The sequence below is a fragment of the Gossypium hirsutum genome, chromosome D10, assembly GCF_007990345.1.
Source record: "Gossypium hirsutum isolate 1008001.06 chromosome D10, Gossypium_hirsutum_v2.1, whole genome shotgun sequence".
Taxonomy (NCBI): Eukaryota; Viridiplantae; Streptophyta; class Magnoliopsida; order Malvales; family Malvaceae; genus Gossypium; species Gossypium hirsutum.
In genome coordinates, this window is record NC_053446.1 from 31,624,206 (window position 1) to 31,646,018 (window position 21,813).

The following is a 21,813-nucleotide window of genomic DNA, read 5'->3' on the forward strand; positions in this document are numbered from 1 at the left end:
CTTAAAGAGTCAAACTTGCCTTAAGTTGGGAAACATTATCCCCTTTATGCTCCTATGTTCCCTCTCTTTCCTTTCACTTTACTCTTGCCTATTTGCTATGATTCATTGAACCTGATCACTATTGACCAAGCTTAGCATACCTCCTTGTTGTCCATACCACTCATTTACCCTCATTCTCACATTTTTTTCATTTTTTACTCCTCCATTTTCTCTCAACCTGAAAATAACAACCACCACCTTCAACCACCACATAAAATTCCTCCACATCAAGCTCTACTTTCACCACCTTCACACCACTATTCAAGGTTCTTTTCACCTCCTTTTTTCTTTTAATCACTTCCCTTCACTGCCAACATCATCGACGTGTGCCGCCTTGAAAAACTGCGGGAAACCCTTCCTCCTCCACTAATTTTCAATTCTCTTTGCTTTTAACTTTGTGACCGAACCCTCTCCCACCTTTTTTTTCACCACATCAGACCACCACCGGACTATCGTCGCCACTGTCATCATTACCGTCACTATCGCCATCGCCGATGCCATTTTTTACCGGGATTTGATTTATCCCCTCTTTCTTTCCCTTTCTATCTCTTCAATCTCTTCTAAGGATTTAATCATCATATTTTTAGTTGTTTTGTGTTCAAGACTTATCAATCATATATTTTTGTAGATTGTTAAACCTCTCCGCTCCTTCATCAAAACACATAACTCTATAACAAAAAATACAAGATGTTTTACAAAATAAAATGTTTTCAAAAGGTAAGTGAATTTTCTGTTAAGAATCATTTTGGCCATCTTCAAGGCCCATTTAAACGCTCAGATTGGACCATAGCGTCTGGCCCAATTTTAGGAGTTACAGTGTGTATAGATTGTATGAAGTTTGAAAGATCCAAGTATGCAATATCAATATTGAGGCCAAAGAATGATTGTTTATGATTTTGCATATATAAGCCTATACGTGTCCAAAAGCATGAATATATCTGTTACGAGTGATTCCCTAGACTAACTCTAGCATGTGCATTATGCATTTTGGAAACTTCTATGCTGAGTGACCAAATCGTGAAATTAAAACTAGTAAAGTATGAAGTTTGATGGTCTAATTATAGGGTATGAATCTGAAAGATTATGGTTTGTATATGAGCTTGAAAGTATGAATGTCTATCATGAGCAAGTCATTGTATCATGGGTCTATATTTGGTGAGTCCTTGTTTGTCTCTAGAGTCATCTACAGGGGTCTATCGGGACTTTAAACACAAATATTTGAAAGGAAAATTCCATGGCCATGGATTTCAAATGAAATGACCATATCGTGTAAGACTATAGCTAGGTTATGGTGTCATATGGGAAGAACTAAACGAAGGTTATTACCTAATGGGGTTTCTGTGTGACCCAAACGATGAGGGGTAAACCTCGCATAATGTGAGTTTAAGCAAATCCCTATCATAAATACACTAGATGAAGGACGTCTTTGTGGAAATCTCTGTTAAAGGAAACCTTTGTGGTGATCTCTATTAAAGGAAGTCTTTGTGGTGATCTCTGTTAAAGGAAGCCTTTGTGGAAATCTTTGTAAAGGAAGCCTTTGTGATGATCTCTATTAAAAGAAACATTTGTGGCTATCTCTGAAAAAGGGAACACCTTCATCGTACAGTCTAAAAGAATGGCCCTTGTGGCAACCATCTGAAGGGAATGCCTCTGTGGCAGACCTTGAATGAAAGGAAAGAAATTCTGGGTGATCTTTAAAGGAACGATGTATACGGTATTCTAAAGGAATAATGTGTATGGCAAACTCTAAAAGTAAGGCCCAATCTGGAATGTTAAGGCAAATCTTGCATAGTAATAAGGTGCGAAAAGTGAAGCTAGAATGTGCCAGAGTACGCGGTGAATCAAGAGTATTCCGTTTGTATGGTCCTCTAAAATAGGAATGATTAAAGATCTAGGTAAGGGTAAATGAGTAAATGAATGAGGTGTGATATGTATAATTGTAAGTCCTCGTCGAGTGAAAGGCCTTGTTCAGATGGTTGTAAGTACACATTATACACCCAGACATAAGTTGGCTTGGTAACATTACTTAAGAAGATTTATTTGTTGAAAATTGTATGTTTTGGCTAAGTATAAGTCTGTGTTAGAATGGTAACACCCGAGATCCAAATCCAGCTAATTTGATTGGGTTTAGGGCATTACATGTTTCACGGTTTGGGGACATGACTCTTTAATAGCACCACATGACCTTAGGCTAGTCACATTGCCGTGTGATCCCTATATTACTTTTTTACCTTTTTTTGGTAAAACTTTCAACATTATTCTGATTTAGTTCCGAACTGGTTTAAGGTCTTTCATAAGCTTGATGGAGACTCAATTTTGTTTATAATGCATGTTTAATATGGAATTAATATGTATATATTGATTTATTGAATATGTAACACCCTATACCCAGCCCAGTCGTTGAGCCCAAATATCAGGATCCCACACCACTATCTCACATCATGCATAATATATCTAGACACTTAAAGAAGGAAACATCTTTTACTTTGACATTCACATAGTTTTTGACTAAACATATTCTTATTTATCAATTATACATGTTGAACATATATCAAAAGGTCTAATAATAATAATTAAACCTGCATAAGGTCCATTTAGAAAAATCTTAAAACTGACTACGTAGGTATTGATACTAGAACATGGGTATTGATAATTTTCTTGTACAGTATTGATACTGTATGGAAAATCGATGCCAAATCAGCATTCTGTTACTTGTCTAAAATCTAAAGTCTCAAAAATTAGTGGTATCATTCGAAAAGTATTGATTATTTTACCCTAAGTATCGATACTCGTGATAAGGTATCGATACCAAATTACCATACTGACTTCCTGCACATCGAAATATCACAAAAAGTATCGTTTTTACAACATGAATATTGAGACCTCTACTTCAGACCAGAAAATACCACATTTTTAAGCATATAAGTCATTCCAAATTGTACCAATTCATCATGTTATCATATCATCATCAAATAAACATCAAAACAATCGTAATAATAGTCTTAAACATCAAAAGTAAGTTCGAGCAATAATCAAGGAAATACAAAACGAATCTCATAAACTTAAGAACAAATAATTGTAAACTAAAAAATATATAGGATTTTTCATATATAATTCATTACCTTTTTACTTAAATTTGTTGTTAAAATCAAGTAATTGTTTAATAAATTAATGAAATATGCGAAAATATGAAATTAGAACATAGAAATTATTAAAATGTGATTTTATACTTTATTATATAGTTTTCATGCATAAAATGGCTTATTTTATATTAATTTGAGCATATTATATTTTTAAGCTATAAAGTGGGTCATGCATGATTAAATTAAATAATAAAATATAAAGTTATATTTAACAATTCATTTTTAATATTTTTGATTAATAAATTGGTTTTTAATTAATTAAAGTGCTTAAATTATAATATTTGGTCCTCTAAACTATCTACTATTTTTGGACAGGTCTGAGAATTTTCTTCTAATTGCAAAACCGTCCAAATTGGGGAACAAGTCAACTCAATTTTTGGCTGCACATGGATTTACTGATGACCAATTCTTAGTCCTGAGTTGTTGTGGCACTCAAATTGACCAAAAATGAAGGAAAAATTAGCCAATTTTCCTCAAGTCATGGTCGGCCACTCTTGGAGGAAGTTTCAAAGGATGGACACTCCTATTTTTAGCAAAGTAGCTCCCTTGCCTCACCTATAAATAATTGCTCATTTCTCACTTTTTCAATCATCCCTCAAGCCATCATCTCTCACTCATTCATCATTCTCTCAACTCTTTTAGCTATCTTTCCCCTTCCCCATCCTTGCATAAGGCTTTTAGCAATTAAGCCTCTTAAAGAACCCTTGGTCGGCCACCTTGGAGAGCCATCAGCAAAGGAGTGATGTAAAAAAGTGAAGAAGCCTCGTCAGTCAGAGTCTTGGGTGACAGCCACTCTGAATTGGGTTTAATCTTTTTTTTCTTTAATTTAATATAAATATGTTTGCTATATGTTCTTTGATCTTGTTTATAACAATGATAACTTAATTTTATTTAAGCTAGGATTATTATTTTGATTAAATAATATTTATTTGATTCATAGTAATAATGTTTGTGCCTCAATCGATCATGTTTTCAATTAAAATCAAGTCTGTATTTTGTTCATACATGATTGAAATGCACCTAAATTAGCTGAGCGATCCTAATCAGACGACGGCTAATGGACGCATAATTGAAATGTGCATGCTCAATTTTGATCCTAACCCGATTAAATTGTAGGTTGCATAACAACTCTAACCAAGCTCTCTTATCTGCATAGTTTTTAGATTTGTGTGATTAAATTTTTTTCAAACCTAACACGTCCCTGTTACCTCACACGAATGCTAAGGAACCCTTAGTAAATAAGGATCAGTAAAATGCATATTTACTAAGTAAAGGATTCCGAAAGGACCTAATGTGGTTTCCAAACTCATGAAAGATCGAGTTGCCATGGAATGCTTTTCCGAATGTTTTTAAGCATGTTGATAATAAATTGAGTTTAATTAAAGTAATTGTCCTAGTTTATTTATGTTATAATTGTTGTAAATTGTGTTTAATTTTACTAAAATCTATTTCATTCATATAATTTGCATACTTAGGATAATTTGCATTAGGGATCATTGCATTTAGTTTAATATATTTTAATCACCATTTCTTAACTATATTGTGTTTTAATTTATCAAATTGTTAATATAATTTTACAAATTAAGTGACTTAGCACAAATACAATCCCTGTGGAGACAATAACTTGATACTTACTTATCACTAGATAACGACTGTGTACACTTACACAAACCCCAGCGTTACAAGTTTTTGGCGCCGTTGTCGGGGATTGTCAGCTATTGCCATAGTCATTTTTTTCATGAAATTATTTATTTTCAATTTTATTTATTTCTAACATTACTAACTTATTCTTTTTAATTTTTGTGATTTTCTTCTCAGGTGCTTATAAGTATAGATCAAATTATCAATTTACTCCCTGTAGACCCTGAAATTAAGTGAACTTTCAGACAAAGAAAACGTGAAGGAACAACTCAAAGACAGGTCAAGATGGACATTGGAAATCAGAATCAAGACCAAGGTAATGAAGCCGATTATGTATGAAATCCTATCCTCATTGCCGATGATAGGGATTGATGCATCAGATAATATGTTGTGCCACTTTTCAGTGAGTTAAACCTAGGAATTAGAAGGCCAGATATTGAGGCAACCCAGTTTGAATTGAAACTAGTGATGTTTTAGATGCTACAAACGGTGGGCCAATTTAGTGGTATGCCCACGGAAGATCCACATCTCTACCTTCGATTGTTTATGGAGGTGAGTGATTCATTAAAGATAGCCAATGTAACTGAAGACGCACTGAGGTTGAAGTTGTTTCCGTACTCGTTGCGAGATTTAGCACGAGCATGGTTAAATTCATTACCACCAAGTTCTATATCTACATGGAAAGAATTAGCAGAGAAATTTTGGTTAAGTATTTCCCACCTAGCAAAAACACTAAGTTAAGGAACGAGATCACAACTTTCCAATAATTGGATGACGAGTCTTTGCATGAGGCTTGGGAGCGATTTAAGGAGTTATTTCGTAAGTGTCCTCATCATGGGATTCCTCATTGTATCTGAAAGGGGGTTGCGCGCGGACCAAGATCGAATTGTCAAGTCACGGAAAACTCCTACGAAAACTCTAAACAATTGGATCTGAAATGAAACAGCAAAACTTAATTAGAATCAATTAGATTTGGAAGCTAAAAATCCCTAAATCAATAAAGAATAGCCAAGAATCAAAAAACTTATGAATAGATGTTCTTGGAAGCCAAGAACACGAAATTAAGCCCCAAGATTAACTTCCAATCAGCCGAAACTATCATAGAACACAAAACAGCAACTAAATTAAAAACAGATTGTGAAATCAATGGACACTAGTTCTAGGGATTGGACGGCAAGAAAAGGGGGATTTTTGTGAATCAAAAATGTTTCTTTATGTCCAAGGAAGTGCCGAATCAGATCTTGAAGTTTGGAATGGCTAAAACGAAACAAGAACAATTAATCCCAAATTATTCAACAAAACGGCACAAGTAGAATTTAATAAAGAAGAATGAACAGCAAAAGAATAAAGAAAAGTCCTAAGAAGCCTTGAAATCGATAAAGATTTCACAACTCCCGTCAAACGGCTTTAATCTCCCCTCCAATGAAGATCAATGGCAAGAAGAAGGCTGAAGATGGCTCCCACAATCAAAAAATTGTTAAAACTACTTCTAAAGAAAACTCAAGAGAAAATTCTTAAATAACTCAAAGAGAATTTTCACTCAAAGCAAATCTAAAATTTTCAATGTAATTGTAATGTGTAATTCAATGTGTTTAAGGGTGGCTGGCCAAGCCATATATATAGGCCTCCTAACTACTTTCCTAGCCCTACTAGGAAAACTTAAAAAAACCCTAATTTTGACTTTTAAAGGGGAATTTCGTCCAAGGCCTTTAAATGGGCCTCTTAGACTGAATTTTTACATAGAAATTTATTCATAAAGTCTAAAAATTAAAATTAAGTATTTAAAGAATTAAATTGGGCCACTTTGACAATTTGGCCTGATTTTCAGCTAAGTCTAATTTAAACTTCTGGATTGGGCTTGGACATCTTATTGGGCCTTGTCTTCAAGAACTTGGGCTTGTAATTCGTTCTCTCCTGAAATTGGCTTGTTAATGCTTGTACCTGATATCCAATGCGCCTTAGTTGCAAGATTCGGTTTCTTGGAACAAGATTTCCAAGATTTGAAATCTTGATTTTCTTGATTCTTAAAATCGCTCAAAACAACAAAATTGGACCAAGATTCGGTTTCTTGATTTTCTTGAAAACAAGAAAGTGAATCTTGATTTTCTTTTTCCTTCGTATACGTGTCTAAGGCCTTTGTGACTCGTATCATTCCCCCCTTCATCAAAAAGATTCACCCTCGAATCTGAAAAATCAAATGGAGATAAGTCAGCCACATTGAAAGTAGAACTTGTAGTCCAGTCATAAGCATAACAAAACAAGTATAACGCATGCGAATGGACAGATTCAGATTACCATGCAAACAAGCTAATTTACTTGCCAATGCCTCGTCAAATATTCGAAACAAAGATTGACATGTTTTAAGGCATTCAATCATCTCAAATTGTTTCCACAAACCATGAATAAATCGCGAGTAATAAATCAAATGGTAAACGTAATCATCACAAGTAGGTATTTGAAAAGGTTCACATGGTTCACAGAGTTGCACAATCATACCATGCATTAATCGACGATCTAAATATTCACGCACACATGCATTATCAAAAACAAGAATCTTTTTATCAACCATAAAAATAGATAGATCATCAATAAATAAAATAGGATAGTCAAGCACGTTTCGATCTAAGTGTTTTACAAAAATTAAATCATCAACACAATCTTTGTCACTATCCGAGGAGTACAAAAGTGTTTCAAAAGTTTCAAGCATCTTACCTTTATAAGCAGAAGAATAAGGGTCAATCTTACCTTTTCCATTTAATACAAACTTGTTCTCACCGGGGGCACAGTGTAGTCGAAGCTCCGTTGTTGAGTTAACCTTTGTCAAATGAAACTTAAACTTCATGTACAACCACAGAAACTGTTTAAGGCATGAATATAAATTGAAAACAAATTTGGCAAATTTCATTACCTTATTCAAAAACCAAGTATCAAAACAATAGAAAGTATTTGCACACAATAGATGATGCTTGATTTTCCAACAAAATATACCAAAACAGATTCCAGATTTAAAAACTTGATTTTGATTAGTCATGCCGAAGTGTAACAAAGATTTCATTAAACCAATCAAGTTAAACCATAAGGATTTTCGCATACATACCAACATACATTCAAAACTTTTTTTATTCACCAAAACAGATTTGTACAAATTTGCGGATTTTACACAAGGCAAATCAAGAGAATAACAACTCACACTTCCTTTCTTAGTTCGTGGCAAACCTAGAATAAAATCCATGGATAAGTCTACCCATGGTGAAGTAGGAATCGACAAATGAGTGTAAAGGCAGTGAGGCATTACCTTAGATTTTGCTTGTTTACATGTAATGCACTTAGAACATACCTTTTCGACATCCTTCTTCGTATGTGGCCAATGGAAGTGTTCTATCCCACGTAAAGGTGGTAAACCTTTAGGGGCCTCACTAAAAACATCCACATAATCCTGCAAAAGACATTGAAACACACTAGGCAAATTTTCGTTAATGTTAGATAAAGATAAATAGTTTTTCCTAAACCTCACAAGGATACAAGGCTGTTTATTGAGTAAGGCTCTCTGCACATCTTTTTTTGTTGCCATCAAATTTTTCACTCTAGTTTTACCACTTGCGGATTCACTCACCTTTGGGCCATTTAAATTTTGACTTTTTTCACTACTAGCCTCTTTTCTCTCTGTCTTTTTTATTTGTCCTTTCTCCCTTACCCCCTCACAAAATTTAATCATCTTTAATTGATCTTTATATACATCATTGGGATTTAAAGGAGAAAAAGTGAATTTTTGACCTTTAAATAGAAGAGAGTATCTATTGAGCTTGCCTTGGTGTGTAACATCACGATAAAATTGCCAAGGCCGTCTAAGGAGCAAGTGTGTCGCATTCATTGGGACCACATCACACCATACCTCATCCTCGTAATTCCCAAGCTTAAAAGTGATCAAGGCCTATTTTGTAACTTTAACTTCCGAGCATTCATTAAGCCACTGAAGGTGATACGGCTTAGGGTGCTCGGTACAAGGTAACTTTAAAGAATCCACCAAATAACTACTCACTACATTCGAACAACTCCCACTATCAATAATAAGTGAACATAAGTTACCTTTTATAAAACACCTAGAATGGAAAATATTGGTCCTTTGGTTATCACAATTGTCTCCCATTTGGATGTTAAGGGTGCGGCAGACTACCATCTTATTTTTTTTCTCCTTTTTTTTGAAATACCTGTAAAACAAATACTCAACACTCAAAAGAAAAATTAGCAAACCTCACCGTTAGTCACTCAAAAAGAAAAATCAAATTCTCAATGAGGTAGAATTCAGTCTTGTGAGTTCTTTAGTAGAGTCTATATCAACCAACTAGAAAGTGCATGAACCGAAACTACCAAAGAGTCCTAATTTGCACTAAGATGCCAAAAACTGACGAGACACCAATTAATTTGTTTTGCACCGAGGAAGAATTGTGCACACCTTAAAATCCTACTAACACAAGAAACAAGAAGGTGTTAGATAGTGTAAAGGAAGAATAAAAGCAAACAAATGAAAACCTACTGCGGAGTAACTTGACAACTTCGTTCGAGGAGTTCCTGATCTCCAAAAATCACGAAATTAAATCTAGAATGTCCTTAAATATTTAATTTTTGATCTAGAAAGTTTGGGCACCAAACTCAACCCGCTGGATATGTTTTTTAATTTTTATTGGATTTCATCCTTTTCATTTTTTTTGACTTTTTCGACTGATTTTTTTTGCAGGAAATATTTTTTGTATTCAATCACAGTGCCAAAAATATGTATGTAAAGTTTCAGATCAATCGGACAATGTTTACCCACTCAAATGAATTTTTTTCAAAAATTTTTTCTAGGTAAAACTGCTGTTTGTAGTTTAAAAAATAGAGATCAGTTTAGAAATCAACCAAAAACACCCAAAAAGCCCAAAATCTGATACCAAATGATAGGGGGTTGCGCGCGGACCAAGATCGAGTTGTCAAGTCACGGGAAACTCCTACGAAAACTCTAAACATTTGGATCTGAAACGAAATAGCAAAACTTAATTAGAATCGATTAGATCTGGAAACTAAAAATCCCCAAATCAATAAAGAACAGCCAAGAATCAAAAGACTTATGAATAGATGTTCTTGGAAGCCAAGAACATGAAATTAAGCCCCAAGATTAACTTCAATCAGTCGGAACTATCAAAGAACACAAACAGCAACTAAATTAAAAACAGATTGCGAAATCAATGGACACTAGTTCTAGGGATTGGACGGCAAGAAAAGGGGGATTTTTGTGAATCAAAAATGTTTCTTTATGTCAAGGAAGTGTCGAACCAAATCTTGAAGTTTGGAATGGCTGAAACGAAACAAGAACAATTAATCCCAAATTATTCAACAAAACGGCACAAGCAGAATTTAATAAAGAAGAATGAACAGCAAAAGAATAAAGAAAAGTCCTAAGAAGCCTTGAAATCGATAAAGATTTCACAACTACCTTTAAACTGCTCTAATCTCCCCTCCAATGAAGATCAATGGCAAGAAGAACGCTGAAGATGGCTCCCACAATCAAAAAGATTGTTAAAACTACTTCTAAAGAAAACTCAAGAGAAAATTCTTGAAGAACTCAAAGAGAATTTTCACTCAAAGCAAATCTGAAATTTTCAATGTAATTGTAATGTGTAATTCAATGTGTTTAAGGGTGGCTGGCCAAGCCATATATATAGGTCTCCTAACTACTTTCCTAGCCCTACTAGGAAAACTTAAAAAAACTCTAATTTTGACTTTTAAAGGGGAATTTCGTCCAAGGCTTTTAAATGGGCCTCTTGGACTGAATTTTTACATAGAAATTTATCCATAAAGTCTAAAAATTAAAATTAAGTATTTAAAGAATTAAATTGGGCCACTTTAACAATTTGGCCTGATTTTCAGCTAAGTCTAATTTAAACTTCTGGATTGGGTTTTGAACATCTTATTGGGCCTTATCTTCAAGAACTTGGGCTTGTAATCCGTTCTCTCCTGAAATTGGCTTGTTAATGCTCGTACCTGATATCCAATGCGCCTTAGTTGCAAGATTCTATTTCTTGGACCAAGATTTCCAAGATTTGAAATCTTGATTTTCTTGATTCTTGAAATCGCTCAAAACAACAAAATTGGACCAAGATTTGGTTTCTTGATTTTCTTGAAAACAAGAAAGTGAATCTTGATTTTCTTTTTCCTTCGTATACGCATCTAAGGCCTTTGTGACTCGTATCAGTATCCAGTTCGAGACATTCTATAATGGCCTCAATGCACATACAAGATTGATGGTAGATGCTTCTATAAATAGTACAATTTTGTCTAAGTCTTATAATGAGGCTTATGAGATCATCGAGAGGATCGTGAGTGATAACTATCAATGGCTAACAAATCAAGCAGCTTCAGGAAGATGCGTAGCCGGAGTTCATGAAGTTGAATCCCTCACTTCAATATCAGCTCAGGTATCGTCTATTTCCTCTATGATAAAATAGTTAACCGCTAATAGTACTAATAATTTTACAGCTCAGCCACCAAGTCCGTTTGAAGTAGTTTTCTGTGTGTACTGTGGGGAAGGTCATTCTTTTGAGAATTGTCCATCAAATCCCGAGTCAGTGTATTATGTGGGGAACAAATATCAAAATAGGAGTGGACAAGGACCTCAGTCCAACTTCTACAATCCTTCATGGTGCAATCATCCTAACTTTTCTTGAAGCAACCAAGGAAATGGATCGAACTACAACTTATTACAGCAAAGACCCAACCAATCTCAAGGGTTTAATCAGCAAGCTTTAAAATCACCTCAAGCTGAGGAATCAAACAGTTTGGAGAACTTGTTGAAAGCGTACATGGCAAAGACTGACGCTTTGAACAAAAGCCAAGCCGCAATACTGAAAAATTTGGGAAACCAAATGGGTCAATTGGCTACGGAGCTTCGTAATAGACTGCAAGGAACCTTGCCAAGCAATACTGCGAATCCAAGGAATTTGGATAAAGAACATATCAAGGTAGTGGCATTGCAAAGTGGTAAAATTCTAGAACCCCAATTGATTGATGTTGAAAATAAGCCCGTTGAGAAGAATCAACCAGCTGTTGAAGTTTCTACACCAAAGGAATCAGAATCTGCAAAGTCTGATAAGGTAAACCCTGACTTAGTGAATTCAGATATTTTAACATCTTCTTTGGATGTAGATTTACCTACTCAGAAAAGTTGTCTGATTTAACCGAAAGTTCCATCACCTCCATAGCCACAAAGATTGCAGCAACACAAACAGAAACAGGAGGTGCAATTCAAGAAGTTTTTTAATGTTCTGAAGCAGTTACACATCAATATTTCGTTGGTGGAGGCTTTAGAATAAATGTTGAATTATGTGAAGTTTATTAAGGATATACGGTCCAAAAAGAAACGACTGAGTAAGTATGGGACTGTTGCCTTGACAAAAGAGTGCAGTGCGTTCCTACAGAACAAACTGTCATCGAAATTGAAAGACCCAGGAAGCTTTACTATACCCTGTAACATTGGTGAATCTTACTGTGGTAAAGCTTTGTGTGACTTAGGAGTGAGTATCAACTTGATGCCTAAATCTATTACTGTGGTAAAGCTTTGTATGACGTTTCAGCTAGCGGACTGATCATTAGCATATCCCGAAGGAAAGATCGATGACGTTTTGGTAAGAGTTGATAAATTTATTTTTCCTGTTGATTTCATTATTTTAGATTTTGAAGCAGATAAGGAAGTGCCAATTATCCTTGGGAGACCTTTCTTAGCCACGGGAAGAACTTTAATTTATGTGCAAAAAGGGGAACTCACCATGCGTGTTCAAAACGATCAGGTAACCTTTAACATTCTTAAAGCGATGAAATTTTCTAACCTAACAGAAGAGTGTTCAGTTATGGAAGAAATAGAAACCTTGGTTTCTATGGAAAGCAATTTTGAGGAAGATCCATTGGAGAAAGCCTTAGAGTTTGACCCTTTGGAAGATGAAGAAGGTGAAGAAAACATGGCTTTGATGGAAGCCAATTCGAGAAATTTTATTCAATTCACATGGTTTGAACTGTTGGAGTTAGAAGTTAGAGAATTTGTGCAACCCAAGTTGTCAATCGAAGAATCACCTACACTCGAACTAAAGGTACTTCCTTCCCATTTGAAATATGTTTATTTAGGTGACTGTTCTACTTTCCCTGTGATTATTTTAGCAGAACTAACAAAAGATCAGGACGAATAACTGATTATTGTTTTAAAGAAATTTAAGAAAGCAATTGGTTAGACCATAGCTGACATTCGAGGTATAAGCCCTTTTTTTGCATGCATAAAATCATTTTAGATGAAGGTGAAAGAGCTCGAATTGATGGGCAAATGAGGCTCAATCCTATTATGAAAGACGTTGTGAGAAAGGAAGTGATCAAATGGTTAGATGCAGGAATCATCTATCCTATTTCAAATAGTTCGTGGGTAAGTCCGATGTAGTGTGTGCCGAAGAAAGGTGGAATCACAATTGTTGAAAATGAGTGCAATGAATTAATTCCAACAAGAACTGTTACTGGTTGGAAAATCTGTATTGATTATAGAAAGCTGAATAAAGCCACTCAGAAGGATCATTTTTCGTTACCTTTTATGGATCAGATGTTAGATCGACTGGCAGGTAATGAATTATATTGTTTTTTAGATGGTTATTCGGGATATAACCAAATAGTTGTAGCCTAGAGGACCAACATAAAACAACCTTTACTTGTCCATACGGTACGTTCACTTTTAGGCGAATGCCTTTTGGTTTACGTAATGCACCTGCAACTTTTTAACGATGCATGATAGCAATATTTACTGATATGGTCAAAAATTTTGTTGAGGTTTTCATGGATGATTTTTCTATTTTGGTAACACTTATGATATCTGTTTGAGTAATTTGGCTAAGGTTCTTAAAAGATGCGGAGAGATAAATCTTGTCCTTAATTGGGAGAAATGTCATTTTATGATTAAGGAAGGGATTGTCTTAGGCTATAGAATTTCAAAGAAATGAATTAAAGTCGACAAAGCAAAGGTGGACGTAATTGAAAGATTACCGGCCCTAATTAATGTGAAAGGAGTCAGAATTTTCTTAGGCCATGCCAGTTTTTATTGAAGGTTTATCAAAGATTTCTCAAAAATTTCTAAATCGTTGTATTTGTTATTAGAGAAAGATATGGTGTTCGATTTCAACAAAGCATGTTTGGAAGCTTTTGAAGATCTAAAGAAGTGGTTAATCTCAGCCCCAATAATCATTACACCTGATTGGAACTCACCTTTTGAGTTGATGTGCAATGCAAGAGACTATGCTGTTGGAGCTGTGATGGGTCAAAGAAAAAATAAAGTATTCCACCCCATTTACTATGCAAGTAGAACCCTGACAGAAGCCCAACTCAATTATACGGTAACTGAAAAGGAACTATTTGCTATAGTTTTTGCTTCTGACAAATTTCGCTCATATCTTATAGGTACCAAAGTTACAGTATTTACTGAACATGCGGCCATTAAATACTTGCTCACGAAGAAAGATGCGAAACTGAGGCTAATTCGTTGGATACTTTTACTATAAGAATTTGACCTTGAGATCCAAGACAGAAAAGGTGTTGAAAATCAAGTAGCTGATCATTTGTCGAGGTTAGAGTAAGATGAGGTAACACGATCACGTATGCCTATCAACGAGAATTTTCCAGATGAGAACTTATTTGAGGTGAGTCGAATTCATGAAACACATTGGTTTGCTGATTTTGCCAATTATCTTGCATGTAGAATAATTCCTCGAGAAATTACATACCAACAAAGGAAGAAATTCCTTCATGATAGTCGATATTATTTTTGGGAGGATTTGTTTTTGTTTAAAAAATATGCAAATAATATAATTCAAAAGTGTGTAGCTGAAAGCGAGATTGCTGAGATCTTGTATCATTGCCATTCATCTCCAAGTGGGGAACACTTTAGTGGTTCATGTACTGCAGCAAAGATTTTGCAAGCAGGTTTCTTTTGGCCTACACTATTTAAAGATACTTATGCTTATGTGAAGAATTGTGATAAATGCCAAAGGACTGGAAATATACCAAGGAGGAATGAGATGCCCTTGAAAAATATTTTAGAGATTGAATTGTTGAACATATAGGGCATTAACTTCTTAAGCCCGTTTCCTTCTTCATATGGGAACAAATGCATCTTAGTTGCTGTGGACTATGTATCCAAGTGGGTTGAAGCTGAAGCCTACCCTACAAATGATGCTAAGGTAGTCATGTAATTCCTATATAAGCATGGGTTTATACGATTTGGGACACCAAGTGCTATTATTAGTGATGAAGGTTCTCACTTAGTGAACAAATGACTTAAGTGGTTGCTTGATAAATATGATGTGAAGCACAAGATTGCTACTGCCTATCACCCCAGTCTAATGGGAAAGTTGAAAGAGTGAATTGCGAAATCAAAGGTATCCTTGAAAAGGTAGTATGCCCTAGAAGAAAAGATTGGTCTCGAAAGCTCGATAATGCATTATGGGCCTATCAAACAGCATTTAAGACTCAGTTAGGAATGACTCCTTATCAGTTAGTCTTTGGAAAGGCATGTCATGTTCCATTAGAGTTGGAGAATAAAGCTCACTGGGCTTTGAAGCAGTTAAATTTTGATCTAAAATAGGCTGATGAGAGAAGGATGTTACAACTGGATGAGTTGGAAGAGCTGAGGTTGTTTTCCTCTGAGAATGCCAGAATGTGTAAAGAAAGAAAGGACCCTATACCATCTACCGAGTTTACGGAGCTATTGAATTATACGACAATTATGGAGGTACGTTTAAAGTTAATGGTCAACGTCTCAAACACTACTGGGATAGTTAAGGTGAGCGAATTGAATCCTCGCTCATCTTAGCAGACCCTTAATTTTTCATGAACTCATTATGTAAATAAATAAATAATTAGAACTTATTTTCTTAATTTATTACATTTACTTAATTCTGTCTAAGGAGATTGGAACTTAAGCGGGACCGCTGTGACCCCTCCAACCTTTCCTAGGAATTGATTTAATGTAATTTGTTAAGAAGAATTTTTCTAATTAAAATTTTTAAGTTTCATTTTGTTCAATTTAAATTTTAAATTTTTATGTTAATAAAAAGGGTCAAATTTGACCAAAGTACTAATCAGTTTTTTTTTAAAATATAGTCTGAGTTTGAGGCCCAAGACAACAAAAAGGAGGAAAAAAATTAGGCCTTGCCATCACACCCATTACTTGCCGCCCAAGTAACTTTAATGCAGCTAAATTTTGCTACATGTTGCACTAATTTTTCCCTATATAAACCCTATTCATTCTACTAATTTTCATATCCTTCAAAGCAATTTGCTTTCACCCTAAAAATCCCTAAATCTCTTCTTTGTGCTGTCAACCTCAAATCCCAAAAGAAACCCTAGTCCTTTTCTCTCTTTTTGTCGAAATTCCCTATTGCTGCCACAAAGAGATCGCCACTGCACCATCCTTGCTGTTGTAAAATTTTTTCCGTAACAAGTTATACCAACTTTGCCGATTTCTCTTTTTTTTCTCTTTTGTAGAAACTCTGCCGAATTTTTGAGAAAGTACCATGTCTCGCAAAAGAACTAGATCGTCAAAGACTACTCTTGAAAACCCGATTGTGGTTAATGAAGAAGTGAAAGAGTGATTTGATTCAATTTTCAAGCTTCAACCTATGATGCTGGAAAAAGGTTTTAATCTGAAAAGAAATGATATGATGGTTGTTCCTGTGCTAATTAGAAAGATAATCAATGCTCTCAAATTGGAATGATTTTGTGATGTTCGTTCACTTCCTAGTGATGAACTAGTTCGAGCATTCTATGCTAGTTTGACTACGCAAGATGCTACTGAAGTCATTGTTCAAAAAAAATAAGGTATCTCTTACTTCTAAGTCCATCAATGATTTGTTTAATTTACCTGATGTTGAAGAAGATGAGTACTACCCTATGATGAGCAATATCAATTGGGAATTTCTTCAACAAGTGCTTGATGTTGTGACAAATCTGGGATCCCAATGAATTATAAGAAAGTATATGAGTCATTCTTGTCGAAGAGAATACTTGAAACCAGTAGCAAAGGTATGGTTTTATTTTGTTCGCTACAGTTTTATGCCCATCTCACACAGTTCCACCATCTTGATGGAACGGATGCTCTTGTTATATGCAATCTTGACAGAAAAATCCATTAATGTTGGGAAAATTATCCTCAATGAGATTATGATTGTGCTATAAAGAAGGCAGGAAGTGTTTATTTCCCATCATTAATCACTTCACTTTGCTTAAGGGCCCGTGTTAAAACACAAGCAAATCTGAAGGGGCAGTATGTTCAAGGGTGTATTACAAGTCATGATCTCGAAAGGTTCATAGAAAGAGTACATGAGTTTAACCAAGGTGAGCAAGAGGAACCAAATGAGCCAGAAATTGAAGAGTTAACAACTAAAATAGAAACTGAAGCTGATTCAGTTACAGACACTAAAGAAGAAGAATTTGATAAAGAACCAAATAGTCATCAACCAGCTAAAGGAGCTAAAAACCCTGAACCTAGGATTGAGCCAGAAGAAGAACCAGTCAAGCTAAGTGTTGAACTTGAATATACAACTCCCATGCCGACTCCTACAAGTACTTCAAGGAAATCAGAGTTGTCAATTTTGATGGATATGTGCAAGTTCATGTGCAATCAGCAACAAACTTACTAGAAATATGCAAAAATTAGAGATGATTCAATTCGAAATACTTTTAAGAATATCTCTATTACTTTTGTTCCTGAGTTCCCAGATGCTATCTTTGAGACATGAACGGAAGAGACTGACGATGCAAGCGAAGATGGAGCTAAAGAAGACAAGGGGAATAAGTTAGAAAAATAAAAGGGGGATTCTTGTCTTGTTATTTATTTAATTATTTTTAGGTTTTTAGGAATTTATTTCTTTAGTAATTAGGATTTAATTTTTGCAAAATAAAACATAGCAAGCAAAGAAAAAGATTAAGGATATTCATGATGGGCCCCATTATGTTATTCATTCGATCAGTATAAGGTTGTTATGGGTGGGTGAGCCCCTCATTGTCTTGAGAGCGTGTTCACACCTGAGGATCGTCCACACCTAAAAAGCAAGTGCTTAAGAAGTGAGTGTTTATCTCATCTTAGAAGAGCGAGATGGCTTGTCAAGAATGCTTATACAGTGGGTGGTCCCGACAACGGAAGGATGTCATTCCTCTTATCAAGACAGATGGTCAACCAAGGCAATGTCTTAAGTGGAATCAAAATTGAGGTCAACGACATCTATCTTGCTAACATGTATACAAGCTGAAGAAAAATATATCAATGTTACTAAAAAAATGGTACCAACAAACTATATAGTGTAATGTAAATAGCATTATTATACAATGTATCCATAACATAATTTATTTATTTGCATCTTGTTTTGAAGATCAAAATAGTGAAGATTGAAGAGTAGAATATAAATCTACAATGTAGAAACAATTTTTTTAAAACAAAAATTTGGTTTGTCGACTTTAAAAAACCAAAAATTGGGAGTCGCCATCAATCTTTTATTGAGGTGTGATTGGATCACCTAAAAAATAGCTTTGGTCTACGAGTTTTAGAAAAATGGATCCTGGAGTCGGTTACGTACGAGGAAGGATTAGCACCCTCGTAACGCCCAAAATTGGTACCTAGTTAATTAATTAGTGTCTTAATGTCGAAAATTTAAAAATATGTCCTTAGCAAAAACTTAAAAACGTTACTTATTAAGACCCTTATCATTTCGGAGAAAGAAAATGTCACACCCAATGCGTTAGGGCACAACATTCTAATTTCCTCAAAAATGAATTAGTCTAAAACTCTTGTAATAAAAATTTAAAAGAATATTCATTTGTTTAAGATTTAAGAAATCGCGGCCCAATACGTTAGGGCACAATTCCTCAAAATCCTAAACTTGAAATATTTCCTTTATTATCATTTTTTCAAAAAAATCTTTGTCTCGAGAAATCAATACGTCACATCCAATACGTTAGGATACAACATATTTAACTCCCCAACAACAAGCTTTTTATTTTATATATTTTTTATTAATGAGCAACCCTCGATCGTTGGATTTAACGAAGAAAATCGGAACCCAATACGTTAGGGCTCAATTTCCTTGAAAATCCTAAATACGAGTGTTTTCTCAATTTTGAAAATTTTAAAATCGAATAAAAAGGTGATGTATGTTACATTGAAAGTATGTACAAAACAAATACAACAATGGCATAGAAATAATATAAACAAATTAATAAACAAAATGAATATATATAAAAGCAATATTTCATGACATGCAAAATATTAAATAAAAAATATAAATGTAAACACAATTAAGTAGCGAATGAAGAAAACATGCAAAATAAATAAAGAAAAGAATGTATATAATCTACATATAGAAATTTTAAAGAAAAATACATATGATTTACCAATAAAATTTTGGGTTATAAAACTTATATATACAAAAGTCATAACGTATTAAAAAAATAAATAAATATGTATATATAAATTATAAAATACGTGTTAAAAACATAAGCATGCATTTAAGCATTTTCAAAAAAAAAACATATGTATATATATATATGAACATATAAAATGTATTAAAAATAATTAAATAATATCTACATTATCAAAATTAATAAAAATAAATAAATAAATATGCGTAATTATATAAATATGAAAAAAATATTAGTTAAAAAAATTATGAAGAATAATATATATAAAAAATGTATAGAAGCATATGTATTTACATATTAACAAAAGTAAAAAAAATTGAAACTAAATATAAAAAAATATATATGTATATAAAAGTTAGGAAATAAAATAAAAATAAAAACATATGTATAAATTATATATAAGCATACGTATATAAAACAATATATTGCATAAAAATGATGCATGCGCATGAATATAAAAAATAAAAAATAAAGATAATAGATAATAATAATGATAATAAATAACAATTTTTTTAAAAAAAATGAATTGCAAAGGAAAACGTAATTAAAACAAAATGGAGGGTCGAATTGCGATGCGCGCATTATATGAGGGTCCTAAATGGAAATAATCTATTTCCCCTAAACGGTGTGCAGCAATGTGGGCTGAAATGCCATAATGGTAAAATTTTTGTGCCCAATTTTAAAAGAAGAGAAAAACTTAATTAAACAATATAGCAAGAAGGGAGGACCAAATGCGCAAATTACCCCTTCAGGACAGGAACGCGCGGATCCTGCCTGCGGGTCGGGTCAACACGCGGATCCTGCCTTTTGGTGTTTTTATTTAAACTAAAATTTAAAAAAAATGAAATGATCATTTGTAACCAGAAAGAAAAAAATGTAAAATTCTTTGCTTTCTCTACTAGGGTTTCGGCCCTAGCTTCTGTGCTGCCGCGCTTCCGCCTCGAACCCACCGCGAATGGTGGTCGGAGCCGCACCCCAAAGAGTCTTGTTGGCTTTCTTCGCGCAGATCTGGAGGCGTCGCAAGGTAAACCTCTTTTTTTACCCTTTTTTTCTGTATAAAAAAATAAAATCGAAGGAGCTGAGACAAAGAGAATAAATCGCTACCTTTAACCTCTATTTTGCTTTTTCTCAGATTGATATTGTGAAAATACTTGTTTCTTTATTGCTCTTTTGAAATCCCCCCCTCCATTACAGTATATTCGATGGCCATTTATAGCCCTAATAAAATAATAAACAATCAAGAAACAAATCTGTTTGATATTCATTTGATCTGCAAATCCTTTTTCTTTCCATATGTTGTTGTTTCCTTTCTTGATGTGCAGGTACGAAGATCGTGGGAGATTCGGAGGGCGAGGCTTTGGCTTGCGGCGCGAGTTTCCCCCTGAAACCCTAGGGTTTCTTGAATCTGTTTTGGGCCACCGTATTTGGGCCTCAAAAATCGGGTCTGGATTTGGGCCCTATAGGTCCGTTGTAGTTTGGGTTTTTAGACCCGGGCCAAAATCGGGTATTACATACAACATGGCCATATTTATATATTGCACAAATATATTTTTTAATATTATACAATTATTTTAGTTATATTTAAATTCTTTTAACGCAATATATTTTATATATTTTAAAAATATTTGTTATTTTTTAGATTATATAAAAATTATTATATAATTAAATACACATAGTCATGTGCAAAATACGTGATTAAATAAACTAATATATATTTTTAATACAAAACTAATATATTTTAAAAAGACGGCATTAAATTATATACAGCCGCAAAGTAAATCCTACATGTTTAGCGTGGGAGTGCGGTTTGCCACTCCAAAACATAAGTGAATGATAGTTGTGTTGACAGCGGCATAAGTGCAAATCCCTTCAATAGCATATATAAATTTATGCGGCAACTTGTCCAAATTGAACTTGTCCTTTCCACTTGATTCATAACTTTTGGCTTTAGGGGCGACGTGAGAAAATTATTATAAATTGTCAAAAATAAATCATAAACTTTTTGTCGGTTGAATTATAAATTTTTATTGTTTTAATTTATTTTTGTAATTGTATCATTTTTTATATTAAGGGTAATTTTGGATAGTCAATTGAGTTCGATGCATTTAACTTATTTTTTGTCTCACTTTATAATATTTAATTTTACTATCACTATTATTTTTACATTAATCATAAATAAAAATACCGTCCAACAAAACTCACCTTAAAATATTTGCGCGTGCCTGACACCTTTATTTGTTCTTTTCTGAAAGTGATACACTTTCCCCTTGTCCTTCAAAAAGATTGAGATGTTTCTAGTTAAGTTTATCACTAACTAAGCCTCGATACGTTTAATCATATATACGCTTGAATTGAATATTTCAATTAAGAACTTACAATCGTGTTTGTGTGATGGAAATGCAATGAGAAAAAAATTCAAATTCTATCCGTAATACTTAAGTTTCTCAAAGGTTTTCGATGGGAATAATGTTGTTATTAAGCTAATGTATTACTCGGTATCCAATTTTAGTTTTAGTGT

At 34.0% G+C, this 21,813-nt stretch overlaps 1 long non-coding RNA gene and 1 other non-coding gene across 2 annotated transcripts; one reads left to right on the forward strand and one right to left on the reverse strand.

The window, feature by feature from the left end:
• Nucleotides 1-5,557: 5,557 nt before the first annotated feature.
• LOC121222774 (small nucleolar RNA R71) lies at nt 5,558-5,664 on the reverse strand. Its single transcript, XR_005920145.1, has one exon. It is a non-coding gene; the product is annotated as a small nucleolar RNA R71 (small nucleolar RNA).
• A 14,498-nt stretch (nt 5,665-20,162) lies between these two features.
• LOC121222224 (uncharacterized) lies at nt 20,163-20,875 on the forward strand. The gene is made up of 2 exons (XR_005919363.1): nt 20,163-20,319; nt 20,618-20,875. It is a non-coding gene; the product is annotated as an uncharacterized lncRNA (long non-coding RNA).
• The last annotated feature ends 938 nt before the right edge of the window (nt 20,876-21,813 follow it).